Raw genomic sequence first — 8,957 nt, forward strand, 5'->3', positions numbered from 1 at the left:
AAGAAGGGCATTGCTTGCGCTTTATTCTGTATTGGTTGAAATTCTCAGGTCCAATTGTTTTGGAAGCCTGTGGATTGCTTGATATAACGTTTGAGGAACAGGAGAATTTGATCCTTTAATAGCCGAGGGTTCACCAAAAATTCTAGTCATCAAAGTTTCTTATATGGAAAATGCAAGAAGACACTTTTCACGCAATTCCATAAATTGCATGACAGGGTATATGCTTAGTGATTTTTCATATATGGAAACTGTATGACTAGCATTTTTCTTTTGTCCAATAAATTGCACTTTTTTCTAAATTTAATTTTTCAACTTTTTTGGGTTTTGTTTCTTAACGAATCACAAGTAGTAAGGACCTTGGTTTCTCAAAAGCAGAGTCATCCAAGCTTTGATTGTCTCGCAATAACAGTGCATCGGAAACGGCCTGAATTGTCTTAGTTTTGTCTCAAACAAACATATTATGAAAGTATCAAACTTGTAAATTTTGGCAAACATTTTCAAAAGTTATTTAAAAAAAACGGAGAATTTTTTTAAATATGCGCTGATGGAGGCATGCAAAAGCGTGCGATACAAAATAACTATGCGTTTTAAGCGTTTCTGAAAAAATCATCCTGTGAAAAGGAAAAAAAACATTTTGGGTATCCAGGACTACGTTATGCACACAAAAACTAACTTTTCCAAGCAAAAAAAAAATTTTTTAAATAGTTTATCGAAGTACAAAATTTGTTTTCCGATTGAAAAAAACTTTTGAGCCAACTGTGATACAATTTAGAGAAGTTTTAGCATAAAAAAGTATGCAGATGAAAATGAGATCATTTTTAGCATTAAAAAAAAGACCGAATTGGATTAACTTAAAATCGTTTATATTTGGTCTTAAGGCCCAGCTGAAAAAGTTGATCTAAACTGATTTCAAAACTACTCATTTAGATTATGTAGGTTTTTTTGCTTTTAGGGGGATTTAAATCAATTTTGTTCGAATTTTTCGATATCGTCAGTTTTGAGTTTGTGTTGCATTCATTTATAGCCAATCGCTTTTAATTTTACATCCATAGATTGTGGTAGCATAATAAAAAAGACCAAAAAAAATTTCAAAAATTTTGAATGATTTAATTGGCCATCTGATTCTTATCGACCATTTTTTTTTATTTGTTACAAAAGATTTTGCTCAAAATTTGGCCTTAATTGATTATTAACTACGACTTGATAGAATATTTTTGAGACCAAAATCTGACTTCTATTGACCAATTACTTGGGTCGTTAACAAAGTCGCTTATCTAAGTTGATATTTTTTACGATTTAATTGCGCTTTAAAAGTTTTTTAGCTTAAAATTTGATTTTTATTCAGCATTTTTGATTTGTTACATAGATTTGTGCTTACTTCAATCCGAATTTGTTAGACACTGAAATCCATCTGCTCAGGGTTTTTTAAAATAGATTTAAATAGATTTTGACAAGATTTGGATGTACTTTAGTGAATGAGAAAATCCATCCAAATCGAATCAAATTGATCCTAAATTTTAAGAAAGATCAATTTAAGTTGATTTAAAATCTATTTCAGTTTCACAATGTACCTTTCAATTGATTTGGATTCATTTAAAATCGATTAAAAACCAATTTAAATTGACCCGAAACCAATTATGTCGGTGCGGTTACTCTCAACTTTTAACAAATAAAACTGATCACTGAGCATCACTACTTCGCTATTGAAAGGGTAATCAATTAACTGTTCACGAATTGATATTTCCCAACCTCTGTTGTAGTTGACCTCTGTAGTAGTTGACCTCTGTAGTAGTTGACCTCTGTAGTTGACCTCTGTAGTAGTTGATCTCTGTAGTAGACCTCTGTAGTTGACCTCTGTAGTAGTTGACCTTTGTTAGAGTGCTGGGCACCATATCGGCTTAGGTCTGGTTGGTTTGGAAACCTTCTACTTTTAGGTTTGTACTCTTTGCTTTTTTGTTTAAAATCTGCAGACTGCTGATCAAAGTTTCGGGTTTCCTGGGGTGCGGGTTTAAAAAATTGTCGGAACCCCAAACTGGTTCTTGTAAGTTTGGGTGCATAGTATTGTGAAACAAGTCATGATGGGCGTTGACAACGAAAGTTGATTTTTTAAACTTGTTTGGGTCGTGAAGGCTTGTGTGATGAAATCCGTTGCACTCTTGACAACGGTTGTTTGAGACACAAGTAGTTCGGAGGTGATGAGGGCTTAAGCAGTTAACACAAAGTTCAAGTTGTTTTACGATGTTGTAGCGTTGAGGTGGCGTAGAAGAACTGTACTGTGGGCATTGCATGATGTTATGTTCGTTCTTACAAGAAGGGCATTGCTTGCGCTTTATTCTGTATTGGTTGAAATTCTCAGGTCCAATTGTTTTGGAAGCCTGTGGATTGCTTGATATAACGTTTGAGGAACAGGGCGCTAGAGCATTGCTGCTAAATGTTGACGGTTCTGCATTGTTGAAGGATGGAAATTGATTGTGAAGTTTGTCGTAGGTCTTCGCATTCACTTCTAGCCAATTTTGTAAGTGTTGGACATCTGTGTCCTGTATGTCGTTTCGCACGGTGTATTCCGTCCATTTAAGAAGCAAATCTTGTGGGACTTTACTTTTGACAATCTTTGTCAAAGTAGAAGAATTCAAATCTGCATTAAAATTAAGATTTTTGAAGGTTTGCACCATTTGTTTCAGGAAGGCGGCAAAAGAAACAAAAGAATGACTGCTTTTGATGGCTGCTGGCCATTTTTCTAATTGTTTTATATACGCATTGACGACAATAAATGTATCGCCAAAACGTGATTTAAGATTCTCTAGCGCTGGTTTATAGAAGACTGGATTGCATGAGTAGCCTTTGATTAGCTCTTTCGCCTTGCCAGTCACGGCGTTTTGTAGGTAGGTAATTCTGTGTGTATCGCTGATGGTTGTATTGCTATCAACAGTGGCATTGAACATGTTCAACCAGTCATGGAAAGCCAGAGGATTACTATCAAATGATGGAATTTGAATTGGTGGTAACTTGACTGTGGTTTCGAAGTCAATTTTGTCTCTTTTATCTCGATTTATGTCAAAATAGGTGGTAAGTTGAGGAAAATTGCTGACTTGCCCTTCAAACTCTGGTAATGTTGTTTGTGGCGGAACGGTTCGAATCAGAGATGGTTGGAGAAAATAGTTTGCAGATTGGTGAGGGTTGCTTCTTTGCTCTCTATTATCTGGTAGAAAAGCGTTATTACAACTTGGTCCAGAAGCTATCGACGCGGCGTTGATCCTTGTCTGTTGATGCATGCTGAATGTTGGTTGCATATAAGGATGCAGTTTGGGTTGTGGGAAAGTTGATGCCTCCGGTACTAAAGAAACCGGATTCATATGAACTATTGGTTGCCATGAAGGTTGCGTTGATATGACTGAGTTAATTTGTGGGGTACTTTGATACGGAAATGTAGAGGTTGTTTGCGTCAAGGGATATCTGAATGTTAAATCCGAGGTTTTGGTTGTCGTTGTAGTGATGAGGTTTAGATCGATATCTTTCGAGATCTGATGAGAATATCCGCTACCGTTGAAATTGTTTGGAAAAACATGAAAGTTTAATGCCTGTTTTTCTAAATTGTAAGTTGGACAAAAGGCTTCAGTTGATACTGACGGATGTCCTTGAGTTCGCATTACAGGAGTTTGCACTATACAAGAGGATGCCGCTATATGTTTTTCTGAATGAAAAACATTTATAGTTTGGTTGTTGGGGTTGTATAGCCTGTAGGAACCTTGATCTGTGTAAGAGTTTGTTTGTTCTCCAGTTTGCTGTTTCTAGCTCGGTAACTTATGGTGTGAACTTGTTCAGTTGAACGTATCTGCTGATGAGATTGGAAAACTTGTTCTTGTGGAAAACTGAAGGTGCTTGTTGTGAGATGGGTTCTGAGATCGATATTGTCGCTAGGCTGCTCGTGTAGTCCCGGTTGCATTAGGTGATGAGGTTGCGGAATTGTAAAAGCAAACGATGGGCTTTGCAACCCTGCTGTTTGGACTGTGCTGTTTGCTGTATTGGGCTGCTGTTGGTTGTAGACTACAGTTTACGAACTTACATCGTCGTCGATCTCGATTGTGGTATCCGTACTCAGCTGAGCACCTGCATCTCCGAAGTTATTGACAATCATTGGTTTGTATTGCTGGCATTGAGAAAAAGCGTTGTTGTTCACAAACGACGGGGGATGAGGGCTGCTGTCAAAAATTCTTGTCTCTGTGACAACATCTTGTCTGTTTGTCGGAAGTTCGTTGCTTTCGGAATAGTTGTGGGTTATTACCGAGCTCATATTAGGTTGAGAATGTCTTGGACGATGATGTAAGTTGTTGTATCCGCAGTTTGGGTCGTAAAGTTGTAAAAGTTGGCTTGTTTCTGCTCGCCGATCGTCTGGAAGTGATTAGCTTGTTTCTGCTCGATGATTGTCTGTAATTGATGATGGGGCCATGGCGGCGTGCGCGTTGTCTGATTTCGCTTTTCTTCTCTCGAAGTCGTGGATAAGTTGCGCGTTGTATTGAGTTAGTGAATCGTTATTGTTGATGTCACTCTGTAGTTGTAAGAGGCGTACTGCAATATCTGTAGCTGTTGCCGTGACAAACTTAGTTTGTTCGGGCGATCCGGTATCTATGATTTCCGCTGACAATTGATTCAGTTCCTGCAGTCTGGATTCTGCTGCTCCCACTAACGAACTCAAAGAACGAGTTGATTTTACTGAGCAGAGTTTTTTCTCCAAGAAGTCGAGAGATCCATTGAGCTGCATTTGGCAAATGCGAAATCTGTTCCACGCTGACATTGTTTTTGTGTTGCTATTGAAGTTGATCGTCGAAGATCCTGTCGTATTTAGATTGTGAGAACGGCTCTAAAAAACCGAGGCGATGCGCAACTTAGTTAGAAAAAAGGAAAATTAAACAAAACCAGGAATCGTCTATGATTTAGAAAACGTTTTTTTTAAATGTCCGTCTAAGGGTTTTGTATATATATTTTTTATTATGTTTTACAATTAGGGCATTCGCAATTAAAGTCAATCAAAAATTGAAAAACAAACAAAGCGTTGTTCCGTGAACTGTCAAAAAGACTTTTTGTTATGTATTTTTTTGTTTAGGTCCACCAAAACCTATTTATCTATAGTTTTAGGGTGGTAAATTATAAATCAATTCAAATAACAATTTTAATTGCAATACTCGTATTAACCTCAAGCCAATTTAAGTTTTACTTTTCTGTCATGTGAAATAAAAACAAAAAAATTGAAAAACAATCTTCAAAGAGTTCTTCTATGAACTGTCAAACAGATTTTTTGTTATGCTCAATGCAATTCTAGCCAAATTTTTTAAGTAGACATAGTCTTCAAATCTGCAGCATCAAGTGCCAGTATATTTTTTACTTTTTTTGATATGTCAAATTACACTTTAACAAGAAGCGTTATTGTTTCAAAAAAACGCAAGGAAATGTTATTTGTTACGTTTTCTCTTCAAATTCGATATCAACTTTTGCTTTCACGTACAAAATTTTGAACCAAGATAGTTGTTTTATTTTGCGAAGCAAAATTACAACGAACAAGATGAATTGACAAGAAAAACTACAAAAGGTTGTTTGTTCTCAGTGTGTTCAGAAATTGGTTATCTCTATCACAGTCTTATAAGACAGTTTTTTTTTGTGAAGAGATTGAAATAAATTGTCAAAAATATTTAAGGCAGCGACCAACGAAAACTACTACAAAAAACAAAAGGCTCGAGTATGTTTTTTTTCTGGATTTTTTGAAAGTGTGTGAGAAAAAAACGAGACAATTCGGGGTTAAACATTAAAAATATATTTGCCCACATCTAATCTTGGTTTTCTTCAGCTTGTATTTTTTCCAACTATTCGTCTTCCTTTTGTTTTCAATTCTTCTTTTTTTCTAGTTTTTCTGAAGGAGAAGCCCAAATTCAAGCTGAATAGAGAAGTAATTCAAACCAAGAAAAGCATCCAATTTTTGAATAAATATTCACAACCTGATCAGTGTATATTGATTGTCAGTATCATACATTTGCGAGATGAGAATCCAATCTTCTGAAAGAGTATTCAAAACATATCCAAAAAATACATTTGTACCACTGTATTGTAACTTTGGCTTAATTGTATTATATTGCTGTATTGTGTCGCTGTGTTGTTTCGCTGTTTTGTAGAATTTAACCAATTTACCAAACCAAATTATTTGCTGAAATTTTCCCGAAAATTCCAAAAAAGGGGGATTGTATTCCTTCTTTACTATATAAGAAACTTTGTGATCTTTAAGGCTGTACGAAAGTTGATGAGATCGGCTTTTTTGCTCGCCAAAACATGTAGTTGACTCGTCACTTTAGGTCAAAACATGTCTCCAAGAGTCAACTTTCTTAGTTCTGGTTTGTTTCGAGAGTGTTTATATCACAGAGATTACAAATGTTTGATCACAGTGACTTTTGATTTATAAAGATTGGGAAAATGTAGTTGCTTCGGCAACATCTGTTATAAACTGCATAATTTAACTAACAAGACGGCTCGTAGATCAGATTGAAACTCTGATTTTTCAGACTGCTCTTTAGCAAATTTCGACTAACTTTTGTTCAACAAAGTTTTGTTGAGTTATATATATTTTTAATTTTTGCTTATATAAAATGTAAAGTGCTACAATTTGAGTGTAATTTTTATGAACAATAATTTTGCCTCGAGTCAATATCGAGGGATATTTTGTCACGCCTAAATAGCTCGCGTATTGAAACTATTAAGTAAAATACAAAGCATTTGTTCGTGTGCAAACACACTGGATTGGCATTCCAAAAATTACCGAAGCAGTCTCCGCGCTGTCAAATTTCCTTAAAAATTTGGTCTGAGCAAAAAACATCCTCTATAAATCCTCTTCGCTTCCTTCGAAAGTCGAAAGAAAACTGGTCACTTTCCGCCTTTGTCGAAAGCCACCGAAAAAACTTCTTTTAAAAACATACAAGATAACTATTTGCACTCCCGGGCTAAGGTTGTGGTTTTATGATCAGACGATCGCGAGCAAATTTTGGTATTTCCAGACTGCCGCGACCAAAAATTGATTTTCTCAGACCGCCGCGACCCAAAATTGGTATTTGCAGACTTTGCGGACCGAGCCAATGTGTCCGCGACCGGCACTACCAAATGAAAATTAACTGCGACCGGCGCGACCGAAGAAAAATTAACTGAGACCGGCGCGACCGAAGAAAAATTAACTGAGACCGGCGCGACCGAAGAAAAATTAACCGAGACCGGCGCGACCGAAGAAAAATTAACCGAGACCGGCGCGATCGAAGGAAAGTTAACGGCAATCGGGGAAAAACGACTGGAGTAAACCGTTTCAACTGAGTTCGACGAAGGTAAAACAATCGGTTCAGGAGTTTTGGAACAGTCAAACGATTTACATTTTTGACTTTGTGAGTCGAATGAAGTCAGTTTTCGACTTTTTGGTTCGACCGATGTCCCTTTTCGACCTTGTGTCGACTTTAACGGACATTGTTTGACTTCACTCTTGTCTTCAATACCTTCATATGCAAAAATTAGATCGAAACGCCTGATTTTGGCTTCGAATTTGATCGGCTTGATGTCAAATCCACTTTTACTGAAGTAATATTGCCGCAGAGAATATTAAGCTAAACTCAAGTGAATGGACGTCACTTCAATTTAAATTGAAGTCGCGGATTCACCGTTCCATTAATTGGCACTTTTCTTCTTATTATGCAAAGGTGAATGGACCCATTTGTGAACTGTCTCATTTCAATGGCGTGCGGTCTACATTTAAACAATCTTTTAAGCAGACAGAACATCAAGTAGACGAATACTTTATTAACCAATCAGGATCAACACAAAAAAAAAACGTAAGCAATAAGTATTCTTGAGTAAGTTTGCTATTTTTGTATCGATTCTGATTGGCTAAAATAGTATTTGTCTACTTGAGGACCTGTCTACTAAAAATGTTGTAGGCTTATTTCTATGTAAGCCATTTTAATGCCCTTATTGACACTGTGTATAAACCAGGCTAACCTGAAGTCTTTAAAAAATATTTATTTATAAAAAAAGTTATCTTAATTCTGAATTGCAACGCAATCACAATTGTTTAAAAAATCATTCTTATTCAAACTTTACTAACATATATTTATCTGGTTTGCCTGAAGGATTATTCAGTTTTGGCCTTGAGAAAATAACGTTTTGACTTCGGGAAAAGGGAACCACCCAAAACTACTGATAACAACAAAAAATCATTCATACCTTCTGCGCGAACCCTATTAATTCATACTTTTGGGCTAATTTATTTCTTCCGCTAGAAAATGCAGTCAACTTATATAAACGATTTAGTTCGAGACGTATGAAAAAGACCTGAATTTGTTTATAACCAGAATTTAGGTAGAGATTTATGGATGTTTTTATTGCAAGTCAATTTTGACCCAAAGTGGCGCCTCTTAACCGAAGCTATTATTTTGAGAATTTGAATCAATAGTTTACCCTCGAGTGAGTGTAGTTCAAAAATCAGTTTGTTTTGACGTTACTTTTTTGAGCAGTGTTAGTTATTTACCTGGATGATTTTTTATTGAAATCATATAACAAAGAAATCTTAAAATTGTTTTTTTTTCCTTATTATGTTGTTAATTTGCTTCAAACATAAATTAGCATTTTTCTTAAATCGCAACGTTCAAATTGGAGTTTTGGCGTGGAGATAAGATAGTTCACTTGGTCTTTTTTGGGGGGGGGGGGGTTCAGGGGCTAAAAAATGACCGACTTTGTCTAATTATAACGTCCATTTTAAAGCTCGATTTCCGTGCTCAATCACAGATCAACGATGAATTGAAGCTGAAGAACTAACGAGGAAAAATGTATCAGTTGGCATGAGTGATAATGTGAAAAGGATAGAATCTAAAATCCACTATAAAAGAAAAAAAAACTTAAACTGGAAGTTCCTTTGAACATTGTTAAGATCATCCTGACAA

The sequence above is a fragment of the Symsagittifera roscoffensis genome, chromosome 7 (assembly GCF_963678635.1).
Source record: "Symsagittifera roscoffensis chromosome 7, txSymRosc1.1, whole genome shotgun sequence".
NCBI lineage: Eukaryota > Metazoa > Xenacoelomorpha > Acoela > Convolutidae > Symsagittifera > Symsagittifera roscoffensis.